The sequence below is a fragment of the Heloderma suspectum genome, chromosome 2, assembly GCF_057233095.1.
Source record: "Heloderma suspectum isolate Gila_16-S chromosome 2, 16-S_ref, whole genome shotgun sequence".
In the NCBI taxonomy this organism is placed as follows: Eukaryota; Metazoa; Chordata; class Lepidosauria; order Squamata; family Helodermatidae; genus Heloderma; species Heloderma suspectum.
This window is the reverse complement of record NC_139459.1, coordinates 174395068-174420090: the sequence shown is the minus strand read 5'-3', so window position 1 is coordinate 174420090 and position 25023 is coordinate 174395068. Positions and strand designations below refer to the sequence as shown.

Here is a 25023-nt window from a genome sequence, read left to right as displayed (position 1 = left end):
TCCTTAGATTTAAGGAGCTGCCTCTGAATCGAGTCAGATTGTTGGTGCATCTCATCCAACACAGTCTATTCTGTCAGTCACTCCCCAAGGTCTCAGGATAAGACATTTCACACACCTCTGCTTTCTGAGCGCCAAAGCAGATGTTACGAGGGAAACATGGGCCTCCAACCTCACCCCCCCCCCCTTGTAATGCAGGAGCAGATAGTGGAGGAGGATTTTCAGGAGGGAATTAGGGTGGCCAGTTACACATTGCCCCAAAATGAGGACACGTATTTGCATAAAATTTGTATGTGACGTATATGTACAGATGAAAAGTTAGACATAATTGCTGTAATTTAAATAGACATACATCTCACCAGAGTGGGAAAGACTGTGACCAGTTGACCCGTGTGCCTGCTCAGTTTGATGTCCAGTGCTGTTGATGGGCAACTTCAAGGCCCCGTGGTTCTTTCTCTTTGAACCAGACTTGGGCTGGACAGCCCTTCAAACAGGGGACACCTTCAAATAGAGGGCTGTCCTCTGTAAAGGAGGACACATGGCCACCCTAGGAGAATTGGAGGATAACAAGGAGGGCATAACCATTTCTCCACCCATCAATTCTGCTTCCCAATTTTACCATCTAGATGCCTTAAACTTATTCTTGATGCTGGGAGGGGAATCTATTCTTGCAGGGTAGGGATTCCACACTCTGGGACTTGTTTCCATATCTAACTTGGAAAAAGGTGTGCAATATGTTATGGCGGAGGAAGGAAAGTGGGAGCCAGGATTCCTGCCAAGGGTGGGGTGGCGGCACTGGTTAGCCTCGGGCAGGAGTGGGAAGCCCCTTTCAGCGGGAAGGCCAAATTCTATTTCAGAAAAGTTGGGGGAGGGTCCAGTGGTGGTGGGGGGGCTGAAGACCAAGTAGGTGGGGCCAAAGATACCTGCATATTTTAGCTTATTAAAGCTCTTACCGCCAGGAAGTGAGCCGTAGGAGAGGCATTCAGTCATTTAGAACAGGGCAAGAAAAGTGCAAAAGCCAGGAAATCACTGGGGCGGGACAGGGGAAGCCACTTAGTAATATGGGGAATGGGATGTGGCCATCTGGAGAACCCTGAAGGACCAGATTTGGAGAAAAGCATGGTCTTGGCAAGTTCAGTTGCAAGGAATGGTGTTCAGTTTAAACTCCTGCAATTATGACTGCAGGTCATATGCAAGCAGACCGGACTCAGTATAACATTCCTGGGGGCCTCAAAACATTTCCCCTCTACACACCCTGCACCCCATTACAGGGATCAGCCACTGATACGAGGCAATGGAGGACTGGGTCTGCGGGGATGGTGAGAATGTTTTCGGTGTCCCCAGCTGTGTATACATCAAATCTGACTAAGCTTGCCAGCTTTTCAGCTGGTGACTGAAGCTGTGTCTTTCCTAAACAGCAGCCTGATGGGTAGCCATTAGCAGGTAATAACACTCATCTCCAGGCAATGACAAGCCTCATTTGCTCATTTCTGCAGATCGAAGTGCAGTGAAGAACCACAAGAGCAGGCCAGGATTGATTTGTTGGTTTTTCTCCTTTTCATTGTGGAGTGGGGAGAATAGTTGTTGTTTGTTGTTCAGTCGTGTCCGACTCTTCGTGACCCCATGGACCATAGCACGCCAGGCCTTCCTGTCCTGCGCTCTCTCCCGGAGCGTGCTCAAGTTCATATTCATTGCATGGGGAGAATAGAGTTCCAGTTATTTTTCTGACCTCACTCGGGGTGGCCAGATGCAAAAGCAGTCAACACCTCTGTACCTTTAATAGCTGGGCAGAAGAGGGAACTTCAGCAGCTGTAGCTTGTCACATGTGCTACAGCTGCTGACATTCCCTGTTATATACAACCATTAATGTTGTAAAAGCTTCTTTTGCATCTAATTCCCCTACTTCTCTTCCACCTCTCTCATCCATAACTGAGGCCACTGCCTCGCAAGGTGCAAAAGACAACAAGGCTAGGCCTATAGGCCTTCCTCCTGTTTTTCCAAACCCAACATGGCCTCTTGCCCCAGAAGAGAAGGTAAGGAATGCTTCCACCTCTCCCTCTCCCATCCCACCCACCATCCCTCACTCAACACAAAAGCTGCATTTGGGTTGGGCACAGAGACAGAGTAGTGGGCACATTTTGCCCCTGATACAATGTTGTCTCGGAGTGCAAGTCTTTGCTTTTTCTCACAGGAACGAATAACAGCCATTCACTAGCCCATGCAGGCAAGCAAGCCTTTTACTACACTTCTGCAGCTGATGAGATGTGTGGTAAAATTCTCCTTGCCATTTAGCAGGATGATACAGGTATGAGTCATCTGTATGGGCTCAATTATATGGGAGAAAGTAAAGGCATGCCCTCAGGAAAAGGACTGAAGATGGGAACTAAAGCGTCCCCACCCACATGTAATCCCAGCATCTTCAGTGAGAAACTGGTTTTGCTTCTTCTCAACTGCATCCCAAATTGCAGCCAGTCCCACACTTTATTTAATTTATATCTCGCCTTCCCACCAAAAAATGGTGCCCAAGGTAGCTAACAATAATACAGATTTTTAAAAACTTAATATGTAACATAAAAATGAATTGAAACATAATAAAATAAACAGCACCCAATTAAAAACCCCTGCAGCAACAGACCAGCTTACATGCGAAAGGCCTGCCTGAATAAAAATGTCTTTTGTCTGTTGGCGGAAGGACAACAAAGAGAGTGCCATGCGTTGTAGAACCAAGCCAGCTCTTATTGGCAGAATGCACAGCCCTGCCCTGGGTTCTGTTTCTTGGTCACATTACAGGGTGGGTTTTGGGAGTAGGACTGAATGAATGTTGGGAACTGACTGACATATATGATTATCAGAGGGGATCTATGAGAGGTTATGGGAAGAGGTAGAGAGAGACAGGAGGTTAGTTCCTTTGCATCTTCCTTCCCTCAATGCTCCATCTCTCTCTCTCTCTCTCTCACACACACACACACACACACACACACACAGCTTTTCTGCACGAGGCATTTGTTGTGCACTTGTGATTCCTTACTCATGGTTGTTTACCGGTTCTTTAGATAACATCATGATCCTCCAGTTTTGCTTCTGTTTTTAAGAGCACTTTCCTGTTGTTTTTAAGCGGGGGAAAATGGGGTATTATTTCTGAAAGTGAAAGAAAGGGTATTTCCTACTTGTGTAACTGTGATATTCCTCTATAGCACAGCACCATCTAGAGGTTATGTAGTGGAAAAGCTATTTGTGTAGAGCTCAGATCTTAATACTGCGATGAAACCGAAAATAAATACAGCAGATTAACAGCCCGATGTAGAAAAGCTCACAAACCCACCAGGTGAATGCAATATAGAATGATATATGGTATAGTTCAGATTTGGTAGAACTGATAGGGATCAAGGTCATTGTTAACCGAAGCTAAGCCGTTAGGCCAGGCTTGGCATCACCTTCCAGCTTAGCACCAATGTCCACAACCAGAAATGCAGGCAGGGTCCTGAGAAAAACCTGGGGGCATTTTGTCCGTGATACCCTCTGTAATAACAGTGGGAAGTATGTTGTGCAGGTTTCCGATTGGCCTGTGTTGGTCCTGCTGTCATCGCCACCAGGTGGGTATGTGCGGGGGGGGGGGAGTGTCTATGTGACCTAAAGATTTTGATGCGTTTGGATTATGGGTATCTAATGAACATGCATCACATGAATACATGCCAATGACAAACACATAGCAGTTCAGCAGGGACTGTCTTGCCATGACACAAGCCAAAATGGATGCTTCAAGATGGTAGATGTTGCACTGCATTAAGGGCGGCCAACAAATGGGATTAGCAGATATAGTCAGTCGGGCAGAATGTACTAGGGCATTTTCCACCATTAGCGAGGTGAAAGAGAGGTGCGCAGAAGTGTGTGTTGTTCTCTCCCCCCTCCTTCTGGTGCCTTTTACCTACACTATAGGCATAAATTCAACCTGCAAAACATTACCACCACTACATACGGAGAAATGTTTCATCTTTTGGAATGTCTGTCTTTATGCAACTGTTAAGGCCACAAGAGAAGCCCTGAGCCAAGAAAAAGTAAAGATAGTAACGTCACCTCAGGCTTTTATTGTACTGATGTTTAGGTTTCATGTTTTTACTGTATTAAGTGTGTAATTTGGGATAAAGGTATGGTTTATACATTTTAAAAATATAGGAAAAGAGCCCGTGTGGTGTTGACTGGCCAGTGTTGACTGGGAGTCAGGAGACCCAGGTTCTAGTCCCCACTCAGCCATGGAAGCTCACTGGGTGACTTTGGGCCAGTCACAGACGCTCAGCCCAACCTACCTCACAGGGTTGTTGTTGAGGATAAAATGGAAAGGAGAAGGATTATGTACACCACCCTGAATCCCTTAAGGAAGAAAAAGGGTGGGATATAAAGGTAATAAAATAAATAAATAAAATTCAATACACTGAAGGTTGCCAGCTTCTTTTTCTGGCAAGCTCCTATGCATTTAACCCCCGCAACAAATAAATACCCCAAAGAAGAGGAGTCCTACCAGAAAAACAATGGCAAGAACCCTCCACCTCTGGGCCAAACTACATGCCATGCTAAATGTAGGGTTCTGGATTTTTAACATGACTATTTTTATACACAATAATAGCAGGCATGTAGGTGAGGGGTTTAACCCTTTCCCTCAACAAAAATCCTCCCAAGTGGCTTTTTGCATTCGGAGGAAAGTTCCTATTAGTGCAACGGGAGCTTTTCCAATTCTAGAAAATATAGCCACATTTATTCTGGCAGCTGGAGTCTCTGGAACCAAGGGTTAATCTTGCTATCTACACCTGGGAAAGAACTCTGGAGGCTGGGTGGGGCAGAAGTGGCAATGGAGATGTCTGGTTGATGCCTTGATCTTTAACCACATCCTTAGCTCAAAGTTATGTTCCCACAGAAGATGCAGAACACCTGGTTTCTAGGCTGGTTCTGGCAGGAGAATGGGGCCACTGGGCTTGAGAAGGTGGCTGACAGCCAGGACATCTTGGTACCTGTTTCAAGCTCTGGAAGGAGCATAAGATCTGCAAATGGTTAAAGCAGGAGATGTAGGAAGTCATGATACCACTTCTGGTTGTTGTTGTTCAGTCGTTCAGTCGTGTCCGACTCTTCGTGACCCCATGGACCATAGCACGCCAGGCCTTCCTGTCCTGCGCTCTCTCCCAGAGTGTGCTCAAGTTCATATTCATTGCATCGGTGATGCTATCTAGCCATCTCATCCTCTGTTGTCCCCTTCTCCTTTTGCCTTCAGTCTTTCCCAGCATCAGGGTCTTTTCCAGAGAGTTTTCTCTTCGCATTAGGTGGCCAAAATATTTCAGCTTCAGCTTCAGTATCTGTCCTTCCAATGAGCAGTCAGGGTTGATTTCCTTTAGGATGGACTGATTTGACCTCCTTGCAGTCCAGGGGACTCGTAAGAGTCTTCTCCAGCACCACAGTTCGAAAGCATCAATTCTTCGGCGCTCAGCCTTCCTTATAGTCCAGCTCTCACAGCCATACATTACTACTGGGAAAACCATAGCTTTGATTATCGCTTTGTTGGCATAGCTTTGTCGGCAAGGCGATGTCTCTGCTTCTTACTATGCTGTCTAGGTTTGCCATAGCTTTCCCAAGGAGCAAGCGTCTTTTAATTTCATGGCTACAATCACCGTCTGCGGTGATCTTGGAGCCCAAGAAAGTAAAATCTGTCAATGCTTCCATTTCTTCCCCTTCTATATGCCAGGAAGTGATGGGGCCAGATGCCATGATCTTCGTTTTTTTAATGTTGAGTTTCAAACCATCTTTTGCACTCTCCTCTTTCATCCTCAACAAGAGGCTCTTGAGATCCTCTTCACTTTCTGCCATTAGGGTGGTATCATCTGCATATCGGGGGTTGTTGATAATTCTCCCGGCAATCTTAATTCCGACCTGTGATTCATTCTACCCGGCATTTCTCATGATGTACTCTGCATATAAGTTAAATATGCAGCCTTGTCGTACTCCTTTCCCAATTTTGAACCACTCGGTTGTTCCATGTCTGGTTCTTACTGTTGCTTCTTGACCCTCATACAGGTTTCTCAGGAGACAGATAAGGTGGTCTGGTACTCCCATCACTTTAAGAATTTGCCACAGTTTGTTGTGATCCACACAATCAAAGGCTTTAGCGTAGTCAATGAAGCAGAAATAGACGTTTTTCTGGAATTCGCTTGATTTCTCCATGATCCAGTGAACGTTGGCGATTTGATCTCTAGTTCCTCTGCCTCTTCGAAACCCAGCTTGTACTTCCGGTAGTTCTCGGTTCGCATACTGCTGAAGCCTAGCTTGTAGGATTTTGAGCATCACCTTGCTGGCATGTGAAATGAGCGCAATTGTGCGGTAGTTTGAACACTCTTTGGCGTTGCCCTTCTTTGGAATTGGAATGTAAACTGACCTTTTCCAGTCTTGTGGCCACTGCTGAGTGTTCCAGATTTGTTGGCATATTGAATGCAGCACTTTAAAAGCATCATCTTTTAGGATTTTAAATAGCTCAGCTGGAATACTGTCATCTCCGCTAGCTTTGTTGTTACTAATGCTTCCTAAGGCCCACTTGACTTCACTCTCGAGGATGTCCGGCTCAAGTTCAGTGACTGCACTGTCATGGCTATCAGGGACATTAAGATCTTTCCTGTATAGTTCTTCTGTGTATTCTTTCCACCTCTTCTTAATCTCATCTGCTTCTGGGTCCTGGGTTATTCCCTTTGCAAAATGAACGAACCATTGCCCACCCCATCTTCTGCCTGACGTTTCCATTTTTACCATGCCATCTGTGCCTCTGGCTGCTATTCCCAGAAGAATGCCTGGGTGGGCATTATCTTATCTAGGGCATGTATCCAGGAGCTGGAATCTGGAAAAAAGGTGAGGCTGGTCTGCTGTAGATGTGGTGGGAGTGAGAAGCTGCACGCAGCCCACAGAAAGCCTGTTCCCAGGGCACTCCTAAAGGAGGATGGCTGGGAAGAAACAAAATCCAAGCATTTGAACTCCTAGCTCCCCTTTTCCTTCAAGTTCCCCAGCAATAATCTACTGCAGCCAGGTCCAGCAGTACTTCCTTTCTGCAGTTGAGACACAGCCCAGGGTCACGTATGCCTGGATGTCTGGCTCTAGGGACTGGAAACCTCAGCAGGTATAACATTCCTAGGGTGGCTAGATGCAAAAGAGGCAGGGCTCCTGCACCTTTAATAGTTGTGGAACAGTTGTCCTACAAAACTATTGAAGCAGCAGAAGCCCCGCCTCTTTTTGCATCTGGCCACTCTAAACATTCCCAATCTGTTAACTGTAATTATGGGAGCAAAGATGGGCTAGGATTGTACACCATCTCTGCCCCTCTCTCACATGCATTCCCCACTAGAATTAACTGTGGTTGGCATGAGGATTTTATACAAGCATCAAAACCTGGTTAAAAGCAAACTTTAGTTCATATTATCCATGATAATATTATATATGTTTATCTCAAGTCAATCCAATGTGGCTTATTTATTTATTTATTTATTTATTATTAAATTTCTTAATCATCCAGCCACTCTGGGCAATGTACAAGCATATAATAAAACAGTTTAAAACAATAAAATTCTACAATAAAAACATTTTCTAAAATACCCTAACCCACCCCAAATGCCTGCCTGAACAGCCATGTTTTTAATGCACGGCGAAAGCTCATTAAAGAGGGGGCATGGCAGAGTTCCCTAGGGAGGGAGTTCCACAGAGTGGGGGCCACCACAGAAAAGGCCCTTACTCCCAGATAAGTGTGCATAGGACTGCAGAGTTATGTCAGCACTGCCTTTAAGCGTGGTTCACATTAACTAGGGCTTGCATGGGGATTTTAAAGATGCATCAAAAACCTGGTTAAAAGAAAACCATGGTTCATATTAACCATGGTTGATAATGGGGACAATGTAACTTATGGTTAAAACTAATTAGGGCTAAAATTATTTTCTGGCTGTAGTTTTTTTAAAAATAATGAAAGACAACTATAGAGCAATCACGCCATAATGCTACAACATTTTTTTTAAGCGTTTGGGAGGCGGGGACTTTCTGGTTACCACCGTTAATCATGTTGCTAAAATGGTGGTGACCTGAAAATCGTTTTTCAACATTAAAAAAAAAATCATTATTACATTCTAGCGTTATAGCAATATAACACCGTAAAACAAAAAACAACATAATATTATGGTGCTATATAGAGCTATGCGCATCTTTAAGTAAAAGAAGTATAGCCAGAAAAACATTTTAGTGTGAATTTAGAAAGCGTTAAAAATAAATAGGGTAATAAAACCACAAGGGTTATGGTGCATCTGTGCTGAGCTTCAAATGGCCCCACCTACAGCAGCTATGTCATGCCCACTGGTGTGGATGTAGAAAAAGTACAACACTCCCAATTGTGTGGAAAATCCATCGCAATTCCACTTGTAGCTTACAGCGGAAAAGCAATGATTGGGTATTACTAGGAGCCCACCTGTCTAGAAGCAGAGTTGGACACAACCATAGACTACACAATTGGAACAGCCTGTTTTAACTGAGGAACTACACAATTAAGGTCTGGCTGAGGAGCAGACCAACAGTTCCTCTGCCTTTAAACACTACACAAGTGGCAGGGCAGCAACGTAACAGGCGCAGCTTTCCTCATCATCACATCTCTAGGTTGCCAACCGCTACAGTGGTTACCTTTCTGCAATGTTAAAAGGCATGGGAACCCTGGCTACTGGCACGGGTGTGTCACGGCAATCCTACTAGTGAGTTTACAGCGGTGAGGTCCGAGGTGAGGAGAAAGGCTTCCCACTTCACCCTGCCCATACTCCCAGTAAGGAAGGGGGGAGGGGAGGGGCGCTGCACTGCGTAGTATCACCATGTGAAGTCTCAAAGAAAAAAAATTTCTGCTTGAACGCATGACCACGTCACACTGCAGCCTCAATGCAGCCTCAATAGGCCTCAATATTTGTTTTGGGTGTTTACACAACCTTGTTGGGCAGGTCTACAAAGTTCACACTTCTCCAGTTTGAGCGGCCTGCGCTGACCAAGCTGAGCAGAGCCAGGAGGGGGCAAGAAAAAGGGCAACTTTCTACTTTAGGGAAACAAAACAATGTATGTCCTGTGGCAGGGCTAAATCACACAAAGCCACAGCACTATGGAAAAAACAGAAAAGAACCAAGTTTCCCACCCAGAAAGACAGGGAATTTGGACTGTAATACTATACCCACTGACCTTTGAGTAAGCCCCATTGAACTCAGTGGGACTTACTTTTGAGTACACATGTATGGGATGGATTGTAGTCAAACTAGAACAGCCCTCCTCCACCTCATGCCCTCCAGAGGTGTTGGACTACATCTCCCGTCATTCAAAGCCAATGGCCATGTGGGATGGGGATGATGGGAATTGTCTAATACCTCTGGAGGGCGCTAGGTTGGGGGAAGGCTGGCCTGGAAGCCAAGCTGTGGGTTGTCTCTATTTTCTGTTAATACTTGCTCCCTCCCCAAATGAAAATTATAAGGAGTAATTATATGCAAATCAATAAAAGACAACAAAAGTTTTCATGCTTTAATCTCAATCTGATTTCTTGCAGAATTTGACCCACAGACACATACATACCGAGGAGCAAGGGGCATTATAAACTTTGTATCAGGTTATGGTATGAAAAGACCAAGAGTTTAATGGAGCTTCTGCCAAATTCTAAAGTCATTCAGCTGGCATAACTCCAGTATAAGATTGCAATTGATCTTAATCAATTAATCGGTTGAAAAACTTTTAACAACTAAAAATGCGGCTTCAACTAATTAGGCAACAGGCTTTGTTTTAATGTATTTGTAATGCAACCATTCATACAAACAGCAAGCGTTGCCTTAAAAGAGACATTCTACATTTTCTCACACACAGGAGAATGCTTCTTCTAAAACATCGTCTGCTATAACCTCTGTGCATTATCGATAAATAAAGGTATGTTTCCTGCTTCAGGACCACTATTTTTACCCATATACACAAATTACGTGACAACTCTACATGTAACATTTAGACCAGCCTTCACTTGTTGCCCTCCAGATGTATTGGACTGCAACTCCTATCATCCCCAGCCAGCATGGACAATGATGAGTGTTGCAGTCCAATGCATCTGGAGGGCAACAGGTTGGAGAAGGCTGATGTAGTTTATTTTGTGACAGCACAGAAGCTACACTCCTGAATGCTGCCACCCATGTTTTAAATCTCACCCCCAAAACCAAGAGGTCCAGAAACTTGCATTATTTAAAGTAAAAGCCAAGAATGTCTAAAATCCAGCTCCTGTTCCAATTGTCAAATTTGATGTGGCATTCAGCATGGCTGGGAATTGCCTTGAATTCTCTGCAACTGTCACAGACCCTGTAGCTGCTGGTGAATCAGGTGCACTGATGACAGCCCCTCAGTATCAGGAGAAGAAACAGCATACCTGTGCAAAGGCGTTCTTAGATTCCCAGGAACAGATACAGAAGTATGAGGCAACCTCTGCATAGATGCAGTCAATAGAAGTGAAGGGCATTCAAGCTTCTGACATACACACATGGAAAAATAGTACACTAACAGTGCAATACTATGCATGTTTACTCAGAAGTAAGTCCTGTTGTGTAATGAAGCTTACTGCTAGAAAAGTGTTCAGAGGATTGCAGCACAAGGCTGAAATCCTATGCATACTTACCTGGGAGTAAGCCCCATTGATCTCTATGGCTTCTGAGGAAGCATGCAAAGGATTGCATTGTGAATGTCCAAACAGGCATTTCATTGATGCAGAGTTTACCTAACCCCAAAAGCAAAACAAAGAAGTCCCACTTTCCTTCTAATGCCAAAAATAAAACGGGGGGGAGGGTTGCCCTGAGCCCCGCTCCACAAAACCTAAGCACAAGAACGAATAAGAAAAGTCCTCTGTTTAGTAAAAAAAACCAAACACCTCAACCCTACCCCCTTACCAGTATGAGGAATGGTTCAGTCTTTCAAAAAAGGACAGAAAAGATCTTGCCTTTGGATTTATGAACCAACTTCATCCAAACAAATTTGCATTTGACTAAAAATACCACATATAGGTGTCTTTTTGGGTGTCTTTTTGAAGATATTAAGGGATGTGGAAGATAACTTCCAGCTCAATAAACAAAAGCTATAATTCATTGTTAGAAAAGGCTATCTTCTTTTTTGTAATCATTGTATGCCAAAACATCTGGAGGGACACAAGTTTCCCACCCATGCTTTAGGTAGATTAATCTGCTGATAAAGATGTACACTCCTATTTTCAAACACAGCAATAATAGAATCCATCATGTCAGCCAACGCCAGAGGCCTATGCACATAAGGAGGCAGGAAATACCAAGACAAACCACTGGCCAGCCCAGCTTCTGGGATCTCAAAATGGGAGGGGAGAGCAAGCTGTTGTTCAGGCAAACACCAAACTCCCCTCTGGGCCTTCCCCTGTCACATATTGAAGACCCTTGATTTAGTCAGGTGGTACAGTGCAAACCTATCACCACCCACCATCCACTTCTCCCCAGATCTGTGCACATTGTGTACAACAGAGGCCTCCAACCTTTTTGGGTTGTGAGCACATCTGGAATTTTGAGAGTGTGTTGTGGACACTCTCACAAAATGACTGCCATGGCATGGCTTGCCTATTCTGCCACGGTGGGCATGGTTGGTCAAAAAATACTCATTCCCCAGAAGGCAAACAGCTGAGACTGAAAGAAAAGGAACTTGCCCAAGAACCTAAGCACAAGGCAAAAATGGGGGGGGGGGGTTCCTAAGCTCCAAAACACAAAACTACTCTGTTCAACCCAAATAAAGATGGCACTGGAGTGCAACTCTTCACTTTAGAGAACACCAGCCTCCCAGTTTAAAAGGTTCTCAAATAAAATGAAAATCAGCAAGCCTGACGGATACCAAGGGAGGTGTCCATCGGCACCACGTTGGGGAGACTCCATGTGTTCCTGCTGGGTTATTTGACAACTGTGTAACAGGAAAATATTCAAGAAGTTCCAGTGGGTTCTCTCTGCTACGGCACTTCCCATAAATGTGAAACACTCCATGAACAAGGTGCAGGTGGTTAGGAGTGGGACTTCATTGCACCATCTAGCTATTTGCCTCTCCCCAGGCCTAGCAAAAGCAGAATAGATTACAACCCCCCAAGCTGAGATACGAAGGGTGGCTATGAGGGAGAGGGCCTTTTCCCGCTCCTTAGAGAGGCTCACCTGGCTTCTACATTAATGGCTTTTTGGTGCTAACTTCTCAGGCCTTTTAACATTATCTTAACACCATTCTAAAACACTGATATACTTTAATCTCTGCTTTTCATCGTGATTTGGATGTGGCTTTTGCCCTCTGAGGTTGTTTTTGGCAGGCTCTCTTTTGCGATTAGATTATAGGATTGTGGCTGGTATGTTATTCTCTGCTCGGATATTGCTGTTTTGTTTTATTGGATTTTCGTGCTGTTACAGGATTTATGTTTTTGAACTGTTTTAATTGTCTAACTAAAAGAGTTTTAATTGTCCTTTGGCTATGGGGCGACTGATAAATATAATAAGCAAAATGTTTAAATTGTACAAAGCTGTGTATCACAGTATTCCATTTATGGGCTAGTTAATATGGGTTACTTTGGTGCTGAAATTAGGGTATGTATGTATATGTCTGCTTATAGAGAGAGATGGACGCACATCATTATGCACAAATGATACAGCTATCATTCCCCCCACCGCCCAGAAGTTCCCTCAGAATGATGCTATGTGGAAGCTAAGCAGAGTCAGCCCTGGTTAGTACTTGGATGGGAGACTGCCTGGGAATCAGGCTTCCTGCACTGAGCACGGAGTTGGACTCAATGGTCTTGTAGGCCCCTTCCAACCCTATGATTCTATGAGGTCATTCACACAACATGACAACCTAGAGTTGTTGTTGAATCATGGATTGTTGTGTTGTGTGAACCCAGCCACACTAACAAACTATGATTTGTTAACCACAAACAACACACGAAGAGAACCCAGAGTTTGTTGTTCAGTTGTGAACTCTGGGTAATTTGTGATTAACAAACCATGGTTGGTTAGCGTGGCTGGGTCCACGCAACAATCCACGATTCAACGACAACCCATGCTCTGTGTTGTTGTTTTGTGTGAACCAGGTCTATGTCATGATGTAGCAGCACAGTGGAGGCGGGGGGGGGGGGGAATAAGTGGTGACCACCAGGAGGCGGCTGTCAAGAACTGTGCCGCTGCTGCCGTTTGTGGTCATGGCAAAATGTAGTTTAAGAGGGAAAATGTTTTTAAAGCACCGGTGCCACTGCCATCACCAAAGCAAGGCTCTCCCCTGAAAATTTTGCGAAACCCCCCTCTCCACACACAAAGCAATCACTGAAATTCCCCCTTAAATTTGCCACTTCCAAATGGGTGGCAAATTTGGGAGGAGCATCACATGGCAGTTTTTATATGTGTATGTGTGTATACACATATACACACACGCAACTTGAGCACAGAATACACACCGTTCTGACTACTGGCAGCAACTGTTAGCAGTTCTCTGGGATCCAAAACCACCATCTTTCCCCAGCTCTGTTGGCTGAAGGCCGGTTCCCACATGCAGGGCCTGCTTACTTCCCCCCACATGATTGTCTCCACAACCAACTGCACTGAGAAACACACTCGCATGAGCCAGGCAATGCACTAAGGCAGCTGTAGCTATTCTTGTCATGATTGCTATGACTGGAAAAAGTGCTGAAATTACTTCCAGCTGTATCCATATACAGCCCAGTTCATCCTTCCATTTCCCCACACCATTGTGAGCACATGTGCATGGCCGGAAGGGCACACGCCTTATGAGCTGTCGCTGAGTTTAACTGGAGATGCTGAGGACTGAACCTGGGAGAAGATGTGCACTGCCTTCTCCTCAGCCACTCCCTCGCTGAAGCTCCAGGAATGGGGAGACATTAATACCAGCTGTAGACAACCTCTCCCTCCCTTGGCACACTACCCAGTATTCACTGTAGCCCCCTCCCCCCCCCTCAGGAGAAGAAATGCAAAGAATCTAGAGATAAAACAGGGTGGTCTCTGGGTGCTCCAAACCTAGGGAAAGATTGCAAAGGGGAAAGGGCAGGAGACGACAGGGCACACTGATTTATGAACGAAATCCATCTACCTGCTGGGATTTGGGGAAATGGCTGAGAGGCACACAATTTCTATATGGTTCCAAGTTGATCCTGGCTGGCTCCCGGAGGCAGGATCAGGATCCATTGCCTCTAGAGGACGCTGGCTCCAATCCAGATGCAGATCAACAGGGTTTAGCCCTCAAGGCTGTTTTCAAGGCCAGGGGCAAGCCCTGAGTAACATGCAGCAGTAGGGAAAGAATTATTCTAAGCCTCCAGTGGCATATCAGGGCTGTTTTCCACATGCATGCTCATCATTCAATGACTGCAGCATCCAGTAATGTATGTGAACAGGTCACCAAACATCCAACACCAAAGAGCCAGCCAGCCAGCCCTAGGATAAATAGTACCTGGGGAGTGCCTCCCAGGCAGTTTTGCCATGTAGTCAAGTTGTGCAGCTCATGCAGAATTACAAAACCTAGCAAAGTAGAGCTGTGTTCACTGTTTTATCTAGAACGAATTATATCAGTCTGGAAACTGAAAAAGAAACATACTTTAAAACTAATTGGTGAAAAGCTCACTTTTGTAGTTAGTACCAAACAATGTGTAGAACTTTGGGAGAGAAAGTTTTAATAAACTTACTGCTTTATTTTTTGTCCAAGCATGCTGCACAGTACACTCAACATAACATTTAGCTGCCAGTCATCCAAGACTGGTTCACACATGCACATTCGGGACTGCAACATCCAGTAACAACTTGCAAGTCAGGTGTGAATATGCTATCACTGATATAAAACCACAGAGAGAACTTTCGCCATCACCTCAAACACAATGCTGTCTCTGATGGGAATCAGTTCACACGTTCAACTGCCAGCCAGCTGATGTATGTGCATGTGTGAGCCAGAGACTATTCTGGGCAAGACTTGAACCATGGCAACTCTCATTTAGAATCAGGAAAAAGGTTGAAAAGCATCTAAATTTTAAAACATGCTGCTTGGAGATCCAGGCATGAATGATCGGAAGGAAATGGGCCGGGGGTGGCAGGGAGGAGAATAGAAATAAGACACATACGCCGATTTTGGAGAAATGAATAGACAAAGATCTGAAATGCTGTTTGTGTGGAAGAAACCAGAGTGTGTTTGGCTGGGGAGTGGCAGAGGCAGGAACTAATTTAATCCATTTCTTTTTTCAGTTTAGTTTAATTAAATTTTATAGCTTTTTATCAGCATGAAAAGATATACAAAAGTGCTGCAAAAGTATGAGAAGGTCAGATCCCTAAAATATCAGGCAAAGGGCATGTACAAGGTGCATTCTCAATGGTTAGGTCCTGCATTTGCCATGGACACTGACTCCGGTGGACTATAGACTATGAAAGTGAAAGTTTATGCCCAAATAAATTTGTTTGTTTAAGGCGCCACAAGACTCTTGGTTGTTTTTGCTGAAAGAGACTAACATGGATACCTCTCTGGAAATGGTTCCATCCAGTCATCCTAGAAGGGGATTCAGGTTTGCCCCATTAATTTTGCTGCTGGGGTGTCAAATAAACCTGCTGATATTTGATAAGGTTCAGGAAGAGTTGTCAGCTGACAGGGGACATGCGTCCCAATCCGTTAATTACTCCAGAACTACCACTACAGGTTCTGTTTCCATATTGCCCTAACACCATCCCACATCCCAAAATTAGCAGGCAATTAAGGAACTGTGTGGAGGGGGAGAGAGCCCCTGTCCCCAGGTAATCGTACAAAAGGATGTTGTGTGATAAATGGTTATTAAACTGCATATATTATGCAAAGGAATATGGGTAAAACAGGAATACATACTTGGGATCAAGTACGCAAGCCCATGCAGCTCTACTCAGAAGTAAGTCCCATTGAGTTCAATGGGGCTTACTCCAAGGTAAGTGGGTAAAGGATTGCAGCCTTAATATAGATTAGTTTTGTTGTTGTTCAGTTGTGTCCGACTCTTCGTGACCCAATGGTCCATAGCACACCAGGCCTTCCTGTCCTGCGCTCCCCGGAGTGTGCTCAAGTTCATATTCATTGCATCGGTGATGCTACCTAGCCATCTCATCCTCTGCCGTCCCCTTCTTCTTTTGCCTTCAGTCTTTCCCAGCATCAGGGTCTTTTCCAGGGAGTTTTCTCTTCGCATTAGGTGGCCAAAATAGTTGAGCTTCAGCTTCAGTATCTGTCCTTCCAATGAGCACTCAGGTTGATTTCCTTTAGGATTGACTGATTTGACCTCCTTGCAGTCCAATACATTTTAACCAACCTGTTATCCACACAAGCAAGGTGTTAAAGGCAGTAACCACTTTCAGTGCATGCTTAATGGGAGGAGCAATTGTGAGTACAGAACTAGGAGGTAAGAGTTATTTGAATTATTCAGAAACAATATGTTGTAATTTTGCATTCTCTAATAATCTTGCACTCTCTAATATCACACACATACACACACACAATTTTTGCTATGTGCTAACCAATCCAGAATAACTACCACCCACTCGTTATGTACTCAAAATCAATAACCCAGATTAGAATCAGCTCTCAACCCAAGATATTTGGTCCATGCAGCAGAAAGTCCCCTGAAAAAGTTATTAATGAAATAATTGATGATTTGCTGCCAAAATCTGAGGCCAGCCATTTAACCCTGCCATAATTATGCACTGAAAGTGTGTTAAAATACCCCTTTTACCATACCACTTAAACCACCCTGATCAATACAATGATTGAAGGATATTAAAAGTTAATTAATCCATTTCAAGTAATCTTGTGGGCAAGACATCCACTGAATAGGTGAAAGGTCATCTCCCTGCCACCCCCTCCTTACTTCTCAGCTTCCCCAACAAGGCATGGCTTTCTCCATTGAGAGAGATCCCACACAACTCAGGGTGCATAAGCAAGATCACTTCATGAGGACTAGTTAACTTTCAGGCTCTTTAAACATATGGCTGCACTGTAATATGATCCAGCAACAATTAACGACTTTAAATCCCAATGCGATTTTCTTGATTAATTTTGGCTGTAGCACCTTCTGATTAATTACGAGACTACAGAGAGTGCAATTTTGCACATGTATGGAACTGTCTGCCAGGAGTCACTCTCTCAACACACTCGCTTTCTCACCACCACCACCACCACCACCACCCCCCTCGGGAAAAAAGGAATTCTTTTATACACTATTACTAAATAATACCCAATCAAGGCTGTTGCTCGGATTTGTTAGGGGATCGGTTTGTAGGTTATGCTGCCACCTCTGGGGACCCATTTTGTATATTCTTTGGCAGCCCACGTGGCAATGACAGCCTATATGGCCACAAAACAGAAACAAAGACCACCCCTCTTTTACACGGCAACTGTTTGCCAAGAGTGCGAGAGACACGCGAAGCGTTTCCCCTGCCTCCTTCCAAGCGCAGGCACACGACCATAAGTGGCCGCCAGCTCGCACCCCCCTCCTCCCCTCGGAGGCCTCGCGAAAGGGGGTCTCTGCGTAGCGCTGCCCGCCAAGCCGGCCATCGACCCAACTCGGGACCCAGCCCCGCTCCCACCATCGCCGCCACAACCCATTACCCCCCAGTCCACACACACACACACACACACACACGTCTTCACACATCCTGACCTCCCCCCCGCCCACCACTCCCCAAGCCTTGAAGTTTTGCTTTGGGAGCAATTTTCTTCGATCCGTTGCGGCTGACTCTGGAATGCATGGCGGATCCAGCTCGCCCACCTCTCCGAAGGGGCCTCTCCAAAGGGGTGCAGCGGGACTGGGAGATCGCAGAGAGAACGCGCAGAGGGCCTCCCCGCTGCTGCTTCCCTCGCTAAGCCCCGTCTCCCTTCAAGCCTCTCCCCAGCGCCGGGAGTCTGATGCAACAGTCTGCCCGAGTTGCAAGAGTCGCGAAAACGCACGCCTGCCTTATTTGTTTGTTTCACTCCTTCACGCACGCAAACACAAGGCTCCCCCCTGTTACGGAACCCCGCACTCACGCTCCGCCGGTGTTCTTGGAGAAGAGCCGGAGTCTGATGGGCTTCCCCACACCGACCAGCGAAGCGTCTCCGGGCAAAGACGCGGGGCTGCAGACGGTTCCCCTCCGCGCGCAGCCACACACGCGCGCGCGCGCGGGGCCAAACACACACATATACGCGCGCCCGCGCCCGCCTCTCAACCAATCACACCCCGGGTAAGTTTGACGCTTGGGAAAAGCGGACGACAAGGCAAATTCGGGTTAAGGGTCTGCGTGGGAATGGAAACAGCAGGTGGATGGCAGAACCAGCTTATCCCCCAATCACCCACAGTGGCTTTCGGCTGCCGAGGCAGATCCGAGACGAGCTCTAGGAGGGGGGTGGGGTGGTTTCCAGATGTTTAGGACTACAACCCCAATCGGCCCCAGCCAGATTGGTAAATAGTAAGGAATTATGGGAGTTCTGGAGGGCACCAGGTTACCTATATTTATTTACTTATTTATTTGTTAGATGTATGTCACCGCTTTTCCTCCAGGGAAGCCAAGGCAACTACATAGTCCGCCTCCTCTCCATTTTATCCTCACAACGACCCTGTGAGGTAGGTTAGGCTGCAAGTCAGTGACTGGCCCAAAGTCACCCAGTGAGCTTCATGGCCAAGGGGGGACTAGAACCTGGGTCTCCTGAGCCTCAGTCGAACACTCCAGCTACCACAACACACTTGCGTGCTCCTGCATCTAGTGCCTGAAGAAGAACATGGGTGTGGTTGATTCCGTGCCCTGACCACCAATGATTTCAAGAAGTGGTTTGTTTTGTTCTTGCAAAGCATAGTTCACAAGCACACTCCTGTATCTGCCCTTGATTAGTCTACTCTACACTTGGGTCTAGTATGACACATGAATGAGCAACATTTCATTTCTTTGCACTTGATTGCAATTGAGGAGGGTTCAGACACAAATTTTCATTACTAGATGACAGCAGCATCCAGTAATGACTTCCATGTGTGAATGGGTCATCATGGGTCTAATACTAAAAAAAAATCATGCCAAGGTCAGCTTATGTCACCCCAATGGCAATGTTTTTCTATGGACACAGTTCACACATTAAGCAGACACTCATCCTCATATGCAACAAAGAAGGGTAGAAAAATCAAGAAATCCACATCTCTTGATCCAGATGCAATCCACATATGTGTGGACTAAGCCCTGAGCATAGTCAGTTAAATGTGTGAACTGCATTGTCTTGAACATGATGTGAAAAGTCTGACTCTGGTGTTAGATCTAGAATGGCTCATTCACACGTGCAAGTAACGCAAGAACCTCTGGGCAGTTCTCAACACTTACAACCATAAAATACAAGTTGATAAAATACAATATAAAAATTTAAAACTACAGTATCAAAATAATAACCAAATAGAAGGTAGCAGCACTTCAAAGATTTAAAATGTAAAGCAGAAACTGAAAAACCAAACTTGATCCCTTGATATTGTACAGTCACCAGGTGATGAATATTCATGTATGAACCAACTTGTGATACTTTATGTGGATAAGAGAAAAATTATACATCAGCCCTTGTGAAGATTATGCACAAGTTTGCTGCATCTACACAACATGTGTTGAAAAACTGCCGTTATCAATGGGTTTCACACACACACGATTAAACAGACTGTGCAATGTGCACAAATGTCTGCATACACAAGTGATTTTGAACAAAACATAAAAAACCAGGACTTTCTTATCCTGCAGAACTGAAACCTCAGAAAATTAAAAACACAAAGCACATAAAGGGTGCAATCCTATGAATGTTTAGATGGAAACCAGTCCTGCAACTCCCAGCATCTCCCTAGCTAGCCATACAGGCTGGTGCATGCTGGGAACTGTAAGGCTTTTTCCTGTCTAAACATGCATAGGATTGCACCCTTGTGGAATTAAGTATTTAAGGGGGCAATCCTACACATGTTTAGACAGAAAAAAGTCCTACAACTCCCAGCATGCCCCAGCCAGCATGTCTAAACATGCATAGGATTGCGCCCCAAATAAGATAGAAAATTAGTCAGATTTCTGTAACATAGAACAACATCTATAACATCTTATGCATTAAGATCAGGGGCTGGCAACTTGTGGGTCTCCAGATGTTTTGGCTTAAAACTCCCATCAGCCCTAGTCAATGGTGGGAGATTATGGGAAGTGCAAACCAAAACATCTGGAAGGCCACAAGTTGCCCACCTCTGCACTAGATTGTTAAAGAATAACAAGGGGGACCTTCAACAAAATGTTGAGGTGTGTAGTGCTGCTATTTAAGATCCAGCCATTCCGTTCCATTTATCACCACCCCTGCAATTTTGCGTCCCCCCCTCCATTCTGACAGTCAGCCAGAATTCCATCCTCACTCAGCACACTCAGTCCTCATTGGACCAGGGTCCTCCCACATTTGGGATTGTTTTCTTTTTTCTCTCGTTCTTTCTTTTGGGGTATTTCTTTAAAATCTGCTGATACCTCTCTCTGATGTGTTTTGGCTACATATGCAGGGGCACTCACAACCTACACACAAGCTACGTACGCAGGGGCACATCAGAAAGAGAGGAAATGACTGTAGTACAAAGTCACAAGATGTCCACATGAAAAACCCTGGCTACTCTGATTCCTGCCAACTAACAAATAGATTTGGGGTGTATCCACTTAATTCAGTGTAGACCACAAGCTCCATGATGGCTGCTGGGTCACTGAACCCATTTTCAGCTTTCCACAAAATCTTGGTCAGGAACCAATTTATAAGCGAGCCTCAACCATCTAGATGAGTCCTCTACTAGCAGTGCTTGATTCATTGGACCCATTGACAATTGCAGTAACAATCCTCCAGTTTCTCAGTGCTGATAACAGTATCAAGTAATCAGGTAACTTCAGGTAGCCAATATCTAAAATCCAAGGACTCTTATAAACAAGATGTGCTTTCAGATGATGTGTTTGTTGTACAGGGTCGGCATCAAGAGTAAGCATGGTTGGGCACCTGCCGATAGGCCACAGCCCAACAGAGCCCCCCCTGACAAGACCCCCCTGGAGTTGCTCCTCCTCTGCACCATTGCAACCTGCTTGTTCAGCTGCCTCTCACTCTGGACCAGACAACAGCGGTGGTGAGAAGGAGGAGCAGAAGATTCCCCTGCCTGTTTGCTCCCTGGCTCTCTGCCTGTCAAGCAAGCGAGGGGTAGCAATGATGGGAAAGAGGAGGAGGAGGAAGAGCAGCTGGTGACAATGGTGATGAACAAGTAGAGTCACAGAGGGAGGGGGCCATGAGGGGGGTCTTGCCCAAGTGTCCTCAAGAACCTGGAGTTTGTAACGTTATTGTGCAATTGCCCTGCCTCATTCACATAATTTTGTGGGGTTTCCAAATTATTATTTCTTCCACTTGTAACCCTCCCGTGTTTTCTCACACTTTCTTCTGCCTTTTTTCTTGTCACAAAAACATCCATTAAGGAAGAAAGGATGGAAGAAAAGATCCAATGCCATTTGACTGGTAGTGTTAGAAGCAGCCTGGAAGTGCCCTCAGAGCTAAAATATCAGGTATCCCCGAGAAGCAATCTGTAGTGGAAAAGTTTTTTTACGAACGTGGGAGCACCAGTACACCAAGGTTGCAAAGTTAGCTTCCTGAAGAAAGGAACCGTATATTGATGCTCCCAAGTTTGTGTAAAAAACTTTACTACGGACTGTGGGTTCTTTTGAATTTTTCTGGTTATACACATAGATGTCAGAGAATAGAAACCATGAACAGAACCCAAGAAGAATTTTATGTAGAAACATGCTCATGGGTTTGTGTTGGAAAACCCATGGAGAGGGCCATTTTTTCCATTCATTCTTTCACTGGGTCACTAACATTAGTAAACAAATTGTGTTAACCAATCTACATTGGACTCAGAAGAGTTCCCAAATGCATGATCAATAGAACTTTTCTGGAGCTCAATCTGTGAAGAGAACCTCTCCTCCCCTACAGACTCTCCTGGATGTCCTCAGGAACATGATATGGATATTGGCCACATGAGCTATCCCTCCACATCTTCATTGTTGTGTTTTATTGATTGCTTTTTATTTCTATTGTAAGTTTGGTTTCAAGTTGTTTACTGCCTTGGGTACTTTCTGAAGAATGGTGGTTAATACATATTGAACTAAAAGTGAATGTCTAAGTAGAAATAAGTAATCTGCAACTTTTATTTAAGTGGTTTAATAAGTAGATTAATTGGGTTTAGTTGCCTGATCAGTGAGGAAAATGTTAACTTGATTTTTTGAGGCTGTTGCGTTTCTGGTGCATTTACCATAGTAGAGAATCCAAAGGCAAATATAAAAATTGGCTTAGAAAGGAGTTCTTAGCTTTTGATTAACTGTGAGATCTCTCATTTCTTTCAATATGGCAAAAAGTCACTTATGTTGAGGATTTGGCAATATACGTTATTTAAATTGATGGATGGATCGATTGACATAGCACCATCGGCATGCACGGACTGTAATTTACAGAGTAGCATAATAAGCAAAGGGCAGGGCCCTGCCATGATAAGTGGAGAGTTTAAATTTCAACTAGAGCAGGAAGGGGGAGCAAGGAGCAAAAGAGAGAAGTGTAACAAGGATAATGAATGTGAGCAAATGCAGTTATACAGATTTCGGCTTTGTCTTGGCTGGGGAAGAAAATGATGGTTTAATTGCAGATGATGGGTTTTGAACTGGGTTGTGTCAGTGCATGTGCAGGGGAGAAATGGCCCTCTCCAAGTACTTCCAGTTAGGTCTGAAGGTTTGCAGCATGCCCTCAGCCTTGCCACAACAACAACTATATTTTCCCCCACATTCATCAATACCCCGCTTGGGGAAAACCTGCTCAATGGAGCTCCACATGAGCGCTAGTTTTAGAATAGCTCCCAGTTGCTAACTTTCTACAGATTCCACTAACTGTACTGATTGGGACTAGAACTTCAGGATGGTCATGAGGAGGGAAGGGTGAACAACCGTCCAAGCTACTTCAGTCCCAGGAGCAAGAAGCACTACCAAGATGGTCAGGAGTGCTGCTGAAAGAGGGAATTTCAGTTCTGCCTGTTTCTTTCTGTGCTGTTTATACTCTGGGCAGAGTGTGTGTATAAATCCAGAACCTCCATGTCTGTATAAGGGCCTGTTTCTCTGCTCTGCTCGGTTGCAGCTGAGCCTCGGAAGAACCTGTCCTTTGGATTTCCATATTCCTCCAGGTGCCAGCCTTTAAACAGGCTTGTGCCTGACAATGGATATAATTATGCCTTCTCATTAATTAGGGGTAATTATAAACTGTTTGTTAAAGCAGCTTGGGATTCGAAAGGGCGAAGGGTTATGAGTATAACCCATGAAGAGAGCCAAAGATACTTGAATGCCAGGAGCTCTCAGGGAATCCCTGGGGCCAGCTATAACCATTGGATGCCTCCGCCTCTCCAGGCCACTACACATGACAGAAGTTGGCTCTAATCACATGAAGACCAGGTTCACACGATCACTGTAGCCCACTGTGGCTTATTTAAGCCATGGTGGGTTGCAGTGCATGCCACTGCGTGCTGAGTGACTTTTGAATATTTAAGCCACAACCACAGCTTGTCGTGTTGTCCAAACCCATCAAGGGTGGGCTGTTGGCATGGTTAACAAACCACCCAGAACCCAAGGGCTGTTTTAATGTTGTGGGTTGTTTGTTAACCACATCAACAACCCACCCTCACCGGGTTTGTACAACACAAGCTGCAGTCGCAGTTTGAATATTAAAAATGGCTGCCAGTACGTGCCACAGCCCACCATGGCTTAACTAAGTCACAGTGGGCTGCTTGATCATGTGAACAGGCATGGAGTGGAAGTTGATAGCACCCTTGGATCATGTGATAAGGCCAGCTCTATCATATCCCTGCAATTGTTTGGAAATCAGGGGACGTGAAGGAAGGGGGTAGGTAATCCAGCCTCCTCCAGACATTTTTTGGGACTACTACTTCCATAAACCCTAGCCAGCATGGCCAGTGGTCAGGGATTATGGGGGCTGTAGATCAAAACATCTGGAGGGCACCAGGTTGCCTATTCCATATAGGTATATCCAAAATTATGTGAATGCTGCACTTAAAATAGAAAAAAACCCTGTCACCATGAAAATATGAATTCTGATTATATATGCCCTGGCCCTGATGACTGCATTCAGCCACCCTTCTGGCCCCTGAGGTGTCAACAGGCGTTGTCCACGACATGCTTTCAAAAATATGTTTGCAGCCATAGAAACTTGCTTTAAAGGGCTTAATTGTGACAGTGTCATGCCCTGACTTGGGATTTTACTTTTGACTCACACAAAGCGTTGAAACTCTGATCAAAGGTGTTACCAGGGAGCACCAGCTCACCTCCATTTTGTCCCCACACCTCCCGTCTTGTCTCTCAGCCTCGCATTGTGCCTACTAACAGCTAGCTGGCAAGGACTGGCTATCCAGGCAGAGACAAGGGTGTTTGCTAGCCACTTTGCCACCCTCTACTGACATTGAAGAGAGCATCCTGGCGTTGGTGCTGCCAGGGTAGGGCTCTGGCGCAGAGGTCTAGGCCCCCACTTAACAGAATGAACGCAGCAGTTATGACATTTTAAAATAAGTGACCAACTAAACAGGGAGGAGGGAACATAAGACCACTAAGTCCAGAGTCTAAAATTACCCAACTGCACTATTGCATCCTGGCCCTCTGTGCTATTGAAAAGGTGGATGCACAAATGCCAAAATCCCTTGTATCCTCCTGGAATCACAATGACATCCTGCAATGCATTCCTTTGCTGTTGAGCCCCCCCCCCGTGCCCCCACTGAGTTCTAGTGTGACCTTCCAACAAGCACTGAAACAAACCCCTCCAGTGTCAAGCACCCCTCTTTTCAGAACAGCTCAGACCACCCTTTTTGTTCTCCCAGGAAAAAAAAAATCTGTTGCCACCCTGTTTTTTGTTTTCTCACAGTTCAATCCTAGACTTATTGATTCA

General features: G+C 45.1%; 1 protein-coding gene across 3 annotated transcripts in view; it reads right to left on the bottom strand.

Annotated features, from left to right (window-relative positions):
* The window catches only part of SLC38A5 (solute carrier family 38 member 5), a 50495-nt gene extending 32294 nt beyond the window's left edge, over window positions 1–18201 (bottom strand). The window contains exon 1 of one of the 3 annotated variants that reach the window (XM_084836224.1): window positions 18067–18201. The gene's annotated coding sequence lies outside the window, so the exon portion shown is untranslated. The remainder of the gene's footprint in view (window positions 1–18066) is intronic. The other 2 variants (XM_084836221.1, XM_084836226.1) reach the window with 2 other exon arrangements.
* Window positions 18202–25023: the final 6822 nt, after the last annotated feature.